The 15370-nt window shown below is 45.8% G+C and overlaps 2 non-coding genes across 2 annotated transcripts; both read left to right on the top strand.

The window, feature by feature from the left end:
• Positions 1-4988: 4988 nt before the first annotated feature.
• Positions 4989-5066, top strand: LOC130491023 (small nucleolar RNA SNORD126). The gene has a single exon (XR_008933859.1). It is a non-coding gene; the product is annotated as a small nucleolar RNA SNORD126 (small nucleolar RNA).
• A 1323-nt stretch (positions 5067-6389) lies between these two features.
• LOC130491018 (small nucleolar RNA SNORA79) lies at positions 6390-6539 on the top strand. The gene has a single exon (XR_008933855.1). It is a non-coding gene; the product is annotated as a small nucleolar RNA SNORA79 (small nucleolar RNA).
• Positions 6540-15370: the final 8831 nt, after the last annotated feature.

The following is a 15370-nucleotide window of genomic DNA, read 5'->3' as shown; positions in this document are numbered from 1 at the left end:
CTAATAGGTATCTAAAACCATTTGCCCATAACAAAATATGTATTTTATCAAAGTAATTGTTGAACTCAAATACAATTAAGATTGGCTAGCAGGCGGGGCCCATAACTTACATCATAGCAGCCTACACAACACAAAACACTATTGCTGTATGTAGGTTTTATTTTATTTATTTTTTATCTTATATTTTGGAAATGTACATCCAGGTTTTTTTTTCCTTTAAATTTGTTGGGGGGCCCCAAGAGAGTGGGGCCCTAAGCTATAGCTTGTTTAGCTTATACGTCAGTCCGGCACTGGGTTCGCCACGTGAACAACAAGGCGTTAATTCAGTGGGTCGCCGTGTTAGTCTGTCTGCAGTAGTAGAAAAGGGCAAGAGTCCAGTAGCACCTGAAAGACTAACAAAAATATTTTCTGGCAGGGGATGAGCTTTCGTGAGCCACAACTCACGTCTTCAGGTATCTGAATGTATCTAAATGTCGAAAAGGGCAAGAGTCCAGTAGCACCTTAAAGACTAACAAAAATATTTTCTGGCAGGGGATGAGCTTTTGTGAGCTACAGCTCACTTCTTCAGGTATCTGAATGTATCTAAATGTCAAAAAGGGCAAGAGTCCAGTAGCACCTTAAAGCCTAACACAAATATTTTCTGGCAGGGGATGAGCTTTCGTGAGCCACAGCTCGATTCTTCAGGTATCTGAACGTATCTAAATGTCGAAAAGGGCAAGAGTCCAGTAGCACCTTAAAGCCTAACACAAATATTTTCTGGCAGGGGATGAGCTTTTGTGAGCTACAGCTCACTTCTTCAGGTATCTGAATGTATCTGTCGAAAAGGGCAAGAGTCCAGTAGCACCTTAAAGCCTAACAAAAATATTTTCTGGCAGGGATACCCTACCAGAAAATATTTTTGTTAGTCTTTAAGGTGCTACTGGACTCTTGCCCTTTTCGACATGGAGTTGCTGAGATACGTGCGTCGTTTTGGCCTGGAAAGTGCAGCCCATTGAACAAACCGCGATGCCCTTTCAGCGCCTTGCCCACATTGGGAAGCATGCCATCCACGTGCTCCTCCTGCAAACTCACTTGAACAAGCCCCCAAAGGCGCGATTGGCTGGTCTTCTCGGCCAATAGCAAGACGGAGCGGCAGTATTTCCTGCTCCGCCCACCCTTTTCCGCCTTCTCTTGCACCGGCCATGGAAGCGGAGGTGGGTGTTGTGCGTCCTCGTCCCCCCCCCAAACTCAATCCACTTCTAATCTCAGGTTAGTCTTTGCCATCCGTCCTCGCCCTTTTGGGGGGATGCTTTGCAATCGGGGTAAGGGTCGTTTGGCGAGCACGCTGCCTTTGCCCGGTCGCTTTGCTCCACGCATGGCTTGATCGCACGTGTGTGGGGGGGGGTCCTCTTTTTAAGGGTCAGCTTGCGTATTTGGCCTGTGCTTTGCACCCGTGCTAATACTGAAGCCTAATATCTACACGTGTCCCCCCCTTTTTTTTTATTAAATATTTACTTATTTAAGATAGGGGATGCAGAAGGAAAAGAGAGGGATAGGGGATCCCTCCGCAAATAACAAAGAAATTACAACATAGTGACAGCATCTAGATTTCTAATTAGTCCAGCAGACTTTCTCTTGCCATTTTCTTTTTTGGCTTTTCTAACTTTTCCACCAAGAGTTAACTTCACTGTGACTACCCCTGTGTTTGTAGTAGAAAAGAGCAAGAGTCCAGTAGCACCTTAAAGACTAACAAAAATATTTTCTGGCAGGGTATGAAGAAGTGAGCTGTGGCTCATGAAAGCTCCTACCCTGCCAGAAAATATTTTTGTTAGTCTTTAAGGTGCTACTGGGCTCTTGCTCTTCTCTACTACTGCAGACAGACTAACACGACTACCCACTGTGAATTACCCCTATGTTTATAACTTTTAATCTGCTACTATCGATATAAAGTTTCAACCATCAATTTCTATGTATCTTTAGATGACTTTATGTGTAAACGGCAACTACGATATGACAAATATGTTTGAACAATGAATTTAGCCAATTGCATTTTTGCTGTTTGAAGAAGTTATATCTATATATATATATATACTCAGTGCTAGTTCTTAATATATTTACAATAGAAGATATCAGTATGGGTCTAAGATTAGTTTATTTTATATATATTGTATACTGTATTGATAAGAAATCAAGGGTGTATTCCAAATGAAGCTAACTTATGAAACTTGGATGCAACAGCTTGGAAAGGTTTGGATGCAGAAATTTAATGTTTTCCTCATTTCCCTCCCTACCCTTTTATTTTTTGTACCCTAAAAAACCTTAATTATATATATATATATATATATATTATATATATATATATATATATATATATATATATATATATATATATATATATATATATATATATACACACACACACACACATATATATACATATACACACACACACACACATATATATACACACATACATACACACACACATATATATATATAAATTTCTTTATATCTATAAAATAGTTTCCATTTTCTATTAAACTGGTTGGCTGTATTCATCATGTGAGTCATTTTGGCCGTTGTAAGGGGTCGCCATAAGTCCAACTTGACAGCACTTTACACACACACAGCACACTACATCGTTTTGTCTTCGTGTTTCCCCTTTTTGTACAACCCCATGTGTTGTGGTCTTAACGTGCTAGATTAGAGAGTAGCTCCCTCCCATTTCCTTTGGTGCTAGAAAACTGGGCATACCAGGATAAAGATTTTGTGGCCGTTTTTATTTCTAAGTAGTACCCTGGCCTGGGTGGCCCAGGCTAGCCTGATCTCGTCAGATCTGGGAAGCTAGGCAGGGTCGGCCCTGGTTAGTCCTTAGATGGGAGACTGCCAAGGAAGTCCAGGATTGTTTTGCAGAGGAAGGCAGTTGGCAAAACCACCTCTGTCTCTTGCCTTCAAAACCCTACCGGGTTTCCATAAAATTGGCTGCAACTTGATTGCCCTTTACACACACGGGAGGATGTGGGTGGGGGATTGGTGGGAGCCTTTACATACTGATGCTAGCGGGTAGCCTTCCTCTTGGGGAGGGAGATGGAAGAGGCAGAAAAGAGCAGCTCGCCAACAAAACTGGAGGAAAGTGATGTGTTGCTGCTTTGGTTGAGGCTATTTTCATCCATGAGATTTCAATAGGCCTATGGTTGGGGCAGCTTCCATACTAGCTGGCCTCTCGCCCTCCGCTTTCTTTTCTCATCTCTTCCCCGTTCCCTTTTTTGCCCACCCCCTTCCTTTCTGAACCTTCCTGTTATCTCCCCCCTGAACCAACCCTATCCAGCAATGTTTATGGGTTCCTCTTTCAACTACTGTACAACACCCAGACGTATAAGAGGAGACATTTTGGGGCGCCACTACACCACGCTCTTAACTACTAAACCATAAAGTTTCTCTTCAGTGTCTCTGCCTGCAACCCTAAGATACTCCCTTGTACGTCCATGGTCTAATAGCAGCGAGAAGAAAACAAATGAGAAACATTTTATTAAGATATTTATTTATTGGGTGGATGTGATGGTTTTAGCGTGTGTGTTTATTATGCTTGTTGATGGTTGCATTGTTTGCTGTAAGGCGCCCTGAGCCTGGCTTTGTCAGGAAAGTTGCTGGATACAAATCAAATACAATTTCTATGTATACACAACATCAGAAACAAGTGTACTTTTAAGTAAACGTCTGAGAATCTCATGAGCTGTTTAGGCATCATATGGGGAAAACCCCCTTAAACTATGGATGCTTTGCTGGGAAAGGTGCAGGGTAGAAATCAAATAAAAAATAAATGGGGTACCTTTCTTTGTACTGTTTCCCCTTACTTCAGGTCTTGATTCTGCTGAAGCAGGTGCATGAGGGTGGTTTGCGTATTCTGCTAACCTGTACCCTTTCTGTCTTTGATTCTCCAGGCTGGGAAAAAAATGCTGGGGTGCTATTTGAGGCCTCTGCCTCAAGGCTGTGCTGGAAAGCACTGGTCTGGTGTAAATATTGAAGGTTCCCCATGTATTTATGTAAGGCTTAACCTAGAGGAAGTTCTGCAGTCTCATTTCTACAGAGGTAATAGCAGTTGCAACTTCTGTGTACGGCATGCTGCAGAGAACCCTAATCTGGGGCGGGGAAGGTTTTCTGTGAATAAGAAGTCCCAACGTGTTAAAATGGTAGTAACGTAAGAAGCCCATCAAGGTGGTCCCATGAGTTGACTTCAAAATGCATCATGTTTTTAAACAGGAGAGCCAGCGTGGTGTAGTGGTTTGAAGCAGTGGACTCTGATCTGGGGAACCGGGTTTGATTCCCCACTCCACATGAGCGGCGGAGGCTAATCTGGTGAACTGGGTTTGTTTCCCTACTCCTAGAAATCCAGCTGGGTGACCTTGGGCAAGTTACAGCTCTGTTAGAACTCTCTCAGCCCCACCTACCTCACGGGGTGTCTGTTGTGGGGAGGGGAAGGGAAAGTGATTGTAAGCCGGTTTGAGTCTCCCTTAAGTGGTAGAGAAAGTTGGCATATAAAAACCAACTCTTCTGCTTGAATGAAACTAGAGATACTATCTGTGGTTAGAAAGTCCAGAATAATGCCCAGAATGGGGCTTAGCATATGGAAACTTTGCTTCTAGAATAAACACCCTTATTTGGGATGGAAGAAGCATAAGACATTGACCTGGTGGCTCAATCTGCCTGCCTTTAGAATAGAGAGACATGCAAAGGTCATAATAATGGATGCTTTTCGTTCACAGGTTGTGAGTTTGAAGGGAAATGAACAACTAGAGTTGGTTCCGCAGAATTCTGCAGTGTGACCAGCTGCCCATCACAAGATGGGCTGAGCAAATCCACAAAAGGCCCGGGATTTCAGAACTTGTAATGGGACTTTGGTGGTTAGTGGGAGAAAGGTATGATCTTGTCCACTCTTGAACAGATTCCTGCACCATGGTGGGCTTCGTTCCCCTCCCCCTTTTTGAGTGGGTTGGAAGAGTGTTTTGGGGAGTCTGCTGTGATGATTTGCATGTGAAGTCCGTGTTTCACCTGATGAACCATGATTATGCACATGCTCTGAGCAGATTTCTAGGCACAGTGGATACATCCACAAATTTTAACCGAGGGAGATGTCTGCATAAATACGTGAAGGATGTTCTTGCCCTTCCCTTGGGGCGGGGAGGGGGGGTTGCATAGTAAGCCCCTTTTCTCTCTTGGAGGATAAGCTATGACATGTTGTAGTGACCTGGATAATGCCTTGCCCCAAAGTGTTAACACAGGCCTTACTAAAAAAAGGCTGAAGAAATAAGAGCTTTGAAATAAAATCCCCCCCCCCCCCAGACTGTCAGGTATGTTGTTGGCAGCTAAAAATTGTTTGAAGCTCAATTGCTAACAGATGCTGTTCTTGGATTTCATAGGTGTCATTCTGGAAAAAAAAAACGGCTGGCTGGTTTTCTATCCTGATATAGAAAAGCATTGTAAACAAGCCTGAAGTTGATCTCCCGTAGTGACTCTTCAACTAGCACGGTCATTACTCTGGACAGGCGTAGGTAAGATTGAGGGGTTGTTCAGAGAAGAGGGTACACGTTTACCTTGCCTAGTGAACTCTGGCATTGAAGGGCAGCAGAAGATGGGTCAGGAACTGGAATCCTAGCCAAAGATTGGGCAGTTCTGACTATTGCTGTTTTATTGCCTGTAAACCAAGGGTCCCCAGTCTTGCTCAGGCTGAGCGCTCTTTGGACTTGAGAAAGAGTATTGTGCAGACACCCACCACAAAATGGATACCCTAGGGGGAAGGGCAAGTCACAGTGTCTGCCATTGGAGCAGAGCCATCACAAAACCTCTGTGCTTTGTTTTTTGTTTCCAAAAAGGGGAGGAATTGTTCCTGGACCAGCCACAGGGAGCAGGGCCCAACCCCAAAGTCACACAGTTCCTTTCAGTGGCTCAGTAGAGCCTGTGACATACTTGGCTGGGAAAAATGTTGGCACTCTGAAAGTAAGAAAGGCCCTGCTGGATCAGACCAAGGTCCAGCAGTCTGTTCACACAGTGGCCAACCAGGTGCCTCTAGAAAGCCCACAAACCAGACAACTGCAGCAGCATTATCCTGCCTGTGTTGCACAGCACCTACTAGAATAGGCATTGCTCCTCTGATCCTGGAGAGAATAGGTCTGCATTTTGAAATGCATTGTTAAAAGCTCTGCTTGCCAGCCAGCTGATAAAAGGCAGTCTGAAAGTCCCTGTTTTGTTTTTTAAACTACTGTTCCATTCAAGGCCCTTTGGATATTTTCCCTCCAAGGGGGAAGCGGGCACTGCATTGGGAACCCTGTTCTATGAACCAAGAAAACTATGGAAGTTTGAGGTCTGTGTGATAGTGGGGTGTGTGTGATGAGAATGTTGAATGCAAAAGTTCCCGATGACCGTTCCTCTCACTGTCACAAGATTTGGGCAGTGGGATTTTGTGTCATCGCATATTAAAGGTGGCCTTTCTTCACTCAGGGGTGCCTAGGGATGGGTTTGGCCGTCCCATGGTTCTTCACTGAATTTTGCGGGGTCTCACATTCTAAAACCAACGCAGCTGGGGCTTAAACACAGTCTGAAGCGTAGGAGGCTGTTCCCTTTGGCATGTTGTTATTCACATAGTGTCACAACCCCTGATGCACTCCTTTCCCTTGTTATTTTATTCCACTTGGCCAGTAAAGTGGAAAAACTGATATTTTATGTGTATTATAACGGTTGTTTTATTTATATTTATATTGAGTCCAGCAAGGTAGAAGTGTTCTTAATACATACACTTTAGCATGTGTCTTATTTGACACGGACGGTAGAAAAGAGCAAGAGTCCAGTGGCCCCTTAAAGACTAAAAAAAGCTCCTACCTTGTCAGAAATTTTGTTAGCCTTTAAGATCCCATTGGACGCTTGCTCTTTTCTACCACTTGACAGATATACACGGCTACCCATTGTGATCTCTACACACACACAGGATTTCTTAGTTCTGTACCAGTGAACACATCAGCTACAAATTAAGACCCCTTTCTTCTGTGTCCAGCAGAGTGTGTACTGGGTTATATAGATGAAAATAACATGGGAGGCACGTATATAACAAAACACACAAGTTTAGTTTGTAAGCATCACCTCTAATGCTTTCCCTCTCTAGCCTGATAGCTGACAGTTAACAGAGCTGAGAGGTGCATTGTACTGAATGGTTACAATATTGGTTCTTTCAGTGTGTTAGAGTTGAATAAAGACAATAACTAGACAGCTTTTTAAAAAATCAGTTTTTGTCAAGAAACAGCACCAAACCTTGCCTGCGTAAAATCATATACTACAGTCCTTTATGGACTGCCTGCGTAGTTCAGGACACCTTTCTCCCTCCAAATCCCAATTGTCCTTTTTGTCCATTGGCAGTTGATCATTAAATTTTCCTCAAACAAAAAACCCCTTTCTTTCGGTTTAGTGTTTCATGCAGCTTATTTGGATCTGATTGGGGATAGGGGGGGAAGGGTGGAATCTTTTCCTGTCCATCACACACAGTTTTTGGAATGCATGCGTTCTTTAATGGAAGAGTGCTGCCACACTCATCTCTAACTTTGCCAAATCGCTTTTCCCACAGGGCGTTCAAGTTGGACTTTTAAGATGCAGACGGCCAGCTCCTGTTACTGGTGGGAAAAGAGTTTGTTCAGAAGACAGAGGGGTTCTGCCATAACGTCCCAAAATGAAGACAGTGGATTTTGAGAAACTCCCTTGATTTTTTTGGAGTGGTTACTTCAATAAATTTATTACCTGAATTTCCTTTGTAGAGTCAATCCATCTCTTGTTGGGTCTTCCTCTTTTCCTGCTGCCTTCAACTTTTCCTATGGTTGCATTCTACTTGGGAATGGTCTATAACTTGTATGCTTTAGATCAGGGGTGTCAAACATCCGCCCCCTGAGGTAGCCACACACACACCCTACTCCTGATGTGGGCTGGTGAGCCCACTGTAGGCCTGCCAGCCGAGGTAGCCACCCTCCCAGTCCCAAGGTGTCAATGATCAAAGGCTAATGTTAAATATTAAATGTTAAAGAGTTCGCTTTTATATGCCGACTTTCTCTACCGCTTAAGGAAGAATCAAACCGGCTTACAATCACCTTCCCCTCCCCACAACAGACACCCTGTGAGGTAGGTGGGGCTGAGAGTGACTTGCCCAAGGTCACCCAGCTAGCTTCATGTGGAAGAGGGGAAACAAATCCAGTTCACCAGATTAGCCTCCGCTGCTCATGTGGAGGAGGGGGGATCCAACCCGGTGCTCCAGATCAGAGTCCAATGCTCCAAACCACTGCTCTCATCCTACACCACGCTGGTCAAGTCTTCCTCACAAGCCCATATATTGATATAAATATTTCCTTGGTGTTACGTGGCAGTGTAAATACACATTGCTACCGGGTGTAAAATCTGCAGGGTAAACAAGAGTAATTGTTTTTAACATACGCTAAGGTCACAACCAAGTTGACTTTAGCAGCATTTGTTAAACCCGAACCCAGGCTGAGTGAATTGGGGCAGTCATTTTAATGCTCCTTGTAGCCTGGCATTACCTTCTCCAGAGAGACATTTGCCTTCTGTCTCCCTCAGTTCGGAATCCTATCCCACAGCCTTATGCCATGCAACATCTCTTCAGCGATGGATACAGGTACACTAATGCTTTTGATGCCTACTACACGTACAAATAGGGGACCTGTGGCGCAGAGTGGTAAGCTGCAGTACTGCAGTCCAAGCTCTGCTCACAACCTGAGTTCGATCCCGACGGGAGTCAGTTTCAGGTTGCCAGCTCAAGGTTGACTCAGCCTTCCATCCTGAGGTCGGTAAAAGGAGTAAAGGGAAGATGACTGGAGAAGACATTGGCAAACCACCCCATAAACAAAGTCTTCCTAGTAAATGTCTGGATGTTACGTCACCCCATGGGTCAGGAATGACCCGGTGCTTGCACAGGGGACCTTTACGCATGCAAATTGGAGATGGGAGGCAAAAGGGGACATTAAAAACTCGACTACAGTTCACATTCAGCCCATAATTCACATTTTTTATTCCGAGGAATAGCCCATCTCTTCAAAACTACATGATTGTGTCCGCACAAAGGTGCCACGAGTGACACGCGGAAGTATGATTAATACAAATATTCAATGTGACATCACCAGGTCCTACCCAATGATAATATTATCCCACCTAATAAATGCGGGGATTTAGGATGAGGGGATCTGGCAATCCTAGTATTTGAACGATCTACTAATTCGGACTTGACGTTCTGGCAGCAGGCGTTTCAGAAGGTGGCAAAGGAACTTCTGTGGGTGGAGTGGGGTTGTTCGTAAGCTTCATATCGCGGCAGAACAAGACAGGCTCCTTTCCAAAGCCCAGCTGATACTGCCATATGAACATCCGGCTTTTGGGCTGCAGGGTCAGGTGAATGGATTCTTCCATCTCTGTGGCTTCGCTCCAGTCTTCCTGTTGGGTGCTGACAGAGCTTCCGCCATGTTCAACAGAGAGGGAGAACTGGTACTGGACGAGGGCTTCCATGAGGCCTCCGGACTGTGCGGTTACATTTGTGCTAACGTTCCAGGTTTTCTCCACAGAGTCCATCTTCATCTTGTTGTATCCCACCTTCTTAGTGATCTTCTTGTTCCAGTCGATGGGAGTGTCGGAGTCATTGGAGATGGTCTTGATCGCCTCCCATCTCCCAAAAGCCGGACCTTCAGTAATAGCCAGCCCTCCAGGGATAAAGGGGACCACGTTACCATGGAAGGAATATGTCACAGCGTCTAGGTTTTCGTGGAAGTTGGTGCACCTATAGTACTGTATACCCCATTCATCATGCGGTTTTACAAAGTAATTGTAATTCTTGGTGCCCCAGTAATAAAGGCCATTCTTGCACTCTGGGTGAAGAGTATATTCAACTGCATCTTCATCTGTATTCATATTATCGACCCTACGGTAAATGCCTTTGCCCTGGAAAATAATGTAGAAGTTTCCAAAGGCGGACAGGTAGTGATCTCCGCCTCGGCAGTTGGGATGGAGGCTGTACACGACAGCCTCGTCATCCTTGTTCATGTTATCGACGCGGCGATAGTTGTCTCCTTTGATGATGTAGAAAGAGCCATTAGTGTGGGCTAAGTAGTGATCTCCACCACGACAAGAATTGTGCAGCTTAAACACTTCCAGTTCTTTGCCCTTGCTGAAATCGGTTGACCTCATATAGCAGCCCAGGTCGGAGCGGACGATGTAATAATTGTCATCCACCCCACAGAAATCAGCTCCTGGAGCTTTGCTCTTGGGGACTATTTGAGGCATCGTGTTTGTTCCTAGAAAACAACAATATATCTAATTTTATCAAAATGATGTGCAAAAGGAATCAACTGCGTTTACTGGAAAACATGATTGCAGAAGAAGAGTTGGTTTTGGTATGCCGACTTTCTCTACCACTTAAGGGAGACTCAAACCGTCTTACAATCACCTTCCCCTCCCCACAACAGACACCCTGTGAGGTAGGTGGGGCTGAGAGAGAGTGACTTGCCCAAGGTCACCCAGCTGACTTCATGTGTAGGAGTGGGGAAACAAATCCAGTTCACCAAAATAGCCTCCGCAGCTCATGTGGAGGAGTGGGGAATCAAACCTGGTTCTCCTGATCAGAGACCACCGCTCCAAACCACCTCTCTTAACCACTACACCACACTGGCTCTACAGCAGGGGTGGGGAACCTTTTTCCTGCCAAGGGCCATTTGCACATTTATAACATCTTTTGGGGGCCATACCAGGTCTCCCAGTGGGGGGGAGAGACTAGGGTTGCCAGGTCTCCAGAGGGCTGCCCTGTGCCGCACCTCCGCGGCGGGGCCCCGGAGCTCCTGAGGGCCACAAAAAATGTCCTCGGGGACCACCGCTCCAAACCACCTCTCTTAACCACTACACCACGCTGGCTCTACAGATTAAGAAAAGATAGCTGTGGTAAATATAACACAAATGATCACCCCCTCCAAATGGTGAATTGGTGCTTTGCTTATGAAATACGGCCACTCACACTGGCCTTTTATGCAAAGACGTTTCCCCACGGTCACCCCCTCCGACTGCTTCGGGATTCCCTTTTGATTATGCATGCCTTTTCTGCCAGTCAGAGTTCACCTCGCTCTCCCCGCGGGTTTTGCCCGCATTTTCCAGATTCTGGCCGAAACAGCATGGGGCGGGGGGGGGGGGGACACTCAGCCAGATGGCAAACCCATCTGTTTTTTTCTGCAAAATTCCCACTGAGATTTAGTAGTACTTACACAGGAAAATGGCAGGGATGAAGCTGCGTCTAAAAGAAGATTTAGGAGAGATGCCAGCAGGTTCTCAATGCAGAATTAGGAGCAGCAACTGCGAGATCAATTGCAGAAAAGACAGTTTGCAACTAACACAAGACAGATTATCGTTCTGATGTTATGCTTAACATTACTTTCTTGTGCCGTCAGGTATTTTTCTCTGGGACCTACAGGAAAACATATGTAAGTAGCTAAGAACGAGACTGGCCATTCTTGTCTAATGCAAAACCAAAAGAAAGGATAGATACGCTTCTTTATACATTCTGCACCCAGCCTTTCCTTTGGGAGACCACCCCAAACTAAAAGAGTGAGTAACATAATCGTCAAGTTTTGAATAGAAATAAAGGTGGATTTGTTTTATGGTAGGTAGGTTATCTCCCCCTTTGGGGATGGACATAGTTTTTCATTGTAATTCATTACAGTGCGCCATGCATTACTCACATTCCCCTAGGCAGGGACTTTAAAGTTAAAAGAAAGCAGAGTTTGTGGATTACTACATCTGTGTTTTTAATGATCAGTCACAAATCAATATATCTAATTCTCAGCATGGGCAAACCTATGGATACTTAAATCCAGAGACAGGAGCCATGAACAGACAAGACATGTCTTTCTACAAACCTGGAAAAGGCCCAAGGTTTGCAGAAAAACCTGAAATCTAAAAAACATAAAAAGCCCTGGGGAGTTACTCCCCCAATATAATAGAGGCAGCACCTGTAGCTTTAAGAAACGAATGCCCTCTATGGCCATTTGCTAGGGAACCACAGCAGTATTGCCGCTCTTGAAGCCTTGGTTTCCGTCAGTACAAAGCAGGGGATGGGCCCTTTCCGGGGCTGCTTTGGCCTTTCAGGCAGAACTTACAAGGGTCACCTGCAGTACAAACCACCAGGCAACTTTCTACCGCATGACTCACCTAGGTCTAGCTCCTTGCTACTGTTCAACAGCAACCACCCCACAAAAGCCAGCATATTTTAGCGGTTAGTGTTTCAGAGACTAGGATAAGGGAGACCCAAGTTTGAATCCCTGTTCTGCCATGGAAGCTCACTGGGTGACCTTGGGCCAGTTACACATTCTCAGGCTAACTTACCTCACAGGGTTGTTTTGAGGATAAAATGGAGGCAAGAAGAATGATGTCAGCTCCTCTGAGTCACCGTTGTGGAGAAAAAGGAGGTAGAAATGATGTAAGTATATAATAAATATAGATGTAAGATGGGAGGCCAGATAAAAGTTAACTTTGTTGGTGGGTGGGAAGGAGAGAAGGACGAAGGGAAATGGTAGAGGCTATAGGGAAAGAGGAAATAATGAGAGAAGGGGAAATGAGATCCCCCCACTTGAACATATATATAGAGTCTTACCACTCCTTAAATCAGAGAGTTTCTTAGTCCAGCCTGAGATTTTCCTGCGACCACGCACGTCTTTTGGAACAGCGGAGAATCTTGTAGTAGACTCAGGTCTTCCAGTATTTTTCTTCTGCAATCCTACTCATCTTTTTACCCTTCTTATATACTTGACGGCACACACACATCTACTGTCTCGCCTGAGCAGCTTTAGAGGGTTGCTATCATCAAACACAGAGGGGAGGCTTGTGTCAGAAATTGCAGGCTTGTGTGTGTGGATTGTGTGACCGTGAGTGGGCAGGGCAAACCTCTCTGCCAGCTAATGCCTTATCAGCGGCTGGCAGGCAGGGGTGTGTGTGGGTGTGCCCCTAGCTCTGTGTACAGGGAGGGGGAAGAGGGCTGGGGGGTTTCCCCTCAGTCGGTGGGGCTGTAAAGCCCTTCTGAGTGGTTATTTCAACCCATACCACCTCCAGCCAGGAGATTCCCAAACAAGTGGTTTTTTTGACTATGAGGGGGCTGGAGGGACATTAGTAGCTTCCTCCCTTACAGAATGAGCAGGGCGTGGTGCTGTTCTGAAAAAAACCCACTGCTAAGGCAGAGAGCTGCTATCTCGTAGTGTGTTACAGCCAGAGCTGCTTATCTCTGGCAAGGCTAAACTTTTTCAGAGAACAGCCAGGACTGCGTAAAGCTTACAGAGAGGGGAGAGTGAGCCGGGAGGGGGGGGGGAGAAGGGGAGGAGGAGCCGATAGGAGCTAAAGAGGGGGGGGGCATGGAAAAAAAGCACAGGAGGGCTGTCCTCTGCTTCCCTTCATTCTAGCCCAACACATGGTTAAGACAGTCTGCAGCATGCTCACTATAAAAATCTTTACACTAGAAGGTTTGTAAATCCACCCCACGCCCGCCGCAGAAAGAAAGGTTCTGCGTCCCCCAGCCGAAAAAGAGCTGCTTATCTCTGGCCCCGGCTATTCCTGTTATGCACAGAGAGTGAGAGAGAAGGATCTCTTTTTTCTTTCCACTTTTTACAGTCAAGGCAGCAGGAGGCTGAAGTTGGTTCCTTATTCCCAGTTCGTTCCCTATTCCCAGTTCCTTATTCACATTTCCTAGTTCCTGAATCATTTTGAGGACATTTCAAAAGCTCTGCACCCCAAAACATGGATTGGACCACCACATATCATACACCCCCACAGTCAGGGGACTGTACCCTTTGAGGTGGCGCATGCTGGGTCCTGGTCCAAAGTCCTGTTTTGGCACCACTGCCTTCTTTTTGGTTCCCCCACCAAGAAACCTGTATTGCAAAGAGGTTTTGAATAAGGAACTGGTTCTCTGCACCCCAAAAACATGGATTGGACCACCACATATCATACACCCTCACATTCAGGGGACTGTGCCCTCCACAATGGCACATGCTGAGTTCTGGTCCAAAGTCCAGTTCGCTAGACATTTCCAGATGAGTGAAATGGTTTTGGGGAGAGTTTTCCCAGGAAGAAGGAATGATTCCAAGACCCCTGAATAGAACTGTAATTACTTAGGTAACTGCTGTCAGTTACTAAGTGACCTGCAAGTGGACCTTTAACACATATGCTAAGGGAGCTGATAACTTCTCATTTGTCCTGGAGCCACCACACTTAGGAGCAGCTGGCAGAAGAATTGGCCTTTGAACCAGGACCCAGCACATACCCCCTTGAAGTGCACAGTACCCTGAATGTATAATATGTGGTGTATGATATGTGGTGCTCAAAACTTAATTTTGGGGTGCAGAAGGCTCACAAATGTCCCAAACATTTCTTCACAATACAGGATTTTCAGGGGCCACCACAAATAGAAACAGGTGATACCAGAACCAGTGTGTGGACCGAGCACCACTGTATGTCCTCTTGCAGGGGACAGTAGTTCCCTATTCAAAACTTCTTTGCAACACAGGTTTCGAGGGGGGGGGGCAAAAAGAAGGCAGTGGTGCCAAAACCTGTGTTTGGACTGGGCACCGCTGTATGTCTTCTTGGAGGGGGCAGTGTCTGGAGTGTGGGGATGTGTCATTTGGGGTGGTCCAAAGATTATTTTGGGGCACAGTGTCTGTATGGGCATCTGTCCTGGGTCACCCCACTTGGGAGCCGCTGGCACAAGAACCGGACTTTGGACCAGGACCCAGCATGCGCCATCTCGAAGGGCACAGTCCCCTGAACGTGGGGGTGTATGATATGTGGTGGTCCAATCCATATTTTGGGGTGCAGAGCTCCAGTTCCTTATTCAAAACCTCTTTGCAATGCAGGTTTAGGGGGGGACCCAAAACGAAGGAAGTGGTGCCAGAACCGGACTTTGGACCATGACCCAGCATGCGCCATCTCAAAGGGCACAGTCCCCTGAATGTGGGAGGAAAGCCCCCCCTCTTATCTAGGTCCTGCAGCTGAACATGTGCTCTCCAAGCCACGCCATCAGAAACTTTCTTTCAAGCTATCAGTATCTGCCACATTCCTTCATTCTAACCGCGCAGAGTTTTAGGGAGACAGCCTCTGACGGGCAGATATGTTGATCTTATAGCAAGTCATTCCAGGAACACAGTGTTTAAAGCATGACATTTTAGGAGAGGAGGGGTTGGCTTCTCTCATCTTTAACCACACAGGTCTCTGCAAAAAATAAAAAGGTCTCATAGCAAGCGTGCACGGGGGGGGGGGGGCACAAGATGGTCGGAGGAGCCGTCTATTTTTTTCTAAGTGGTCGAACGAGAGCCTAGACTAGAGCATGGCA

Source organism: Euleptes europaea, chromosome 18 (assembly GCF_029931775.1).
Source record: "Euleptes europaea isolate rEulEur1 chromosome 18, rEulEur1.hap1, whole genome shotgun sequence".
Taxonomy (NCBI): Eukaryota; Metazoa; Chordata; class Lepidosauria; order Squamata; family Sphaerodactylidae; genus Euleptes; species Euleptes europaea.
Note: the sequence above shows the minus strand (reverse complement) of the source record. Positions and strands in the feature narration are given on the sequence as shown.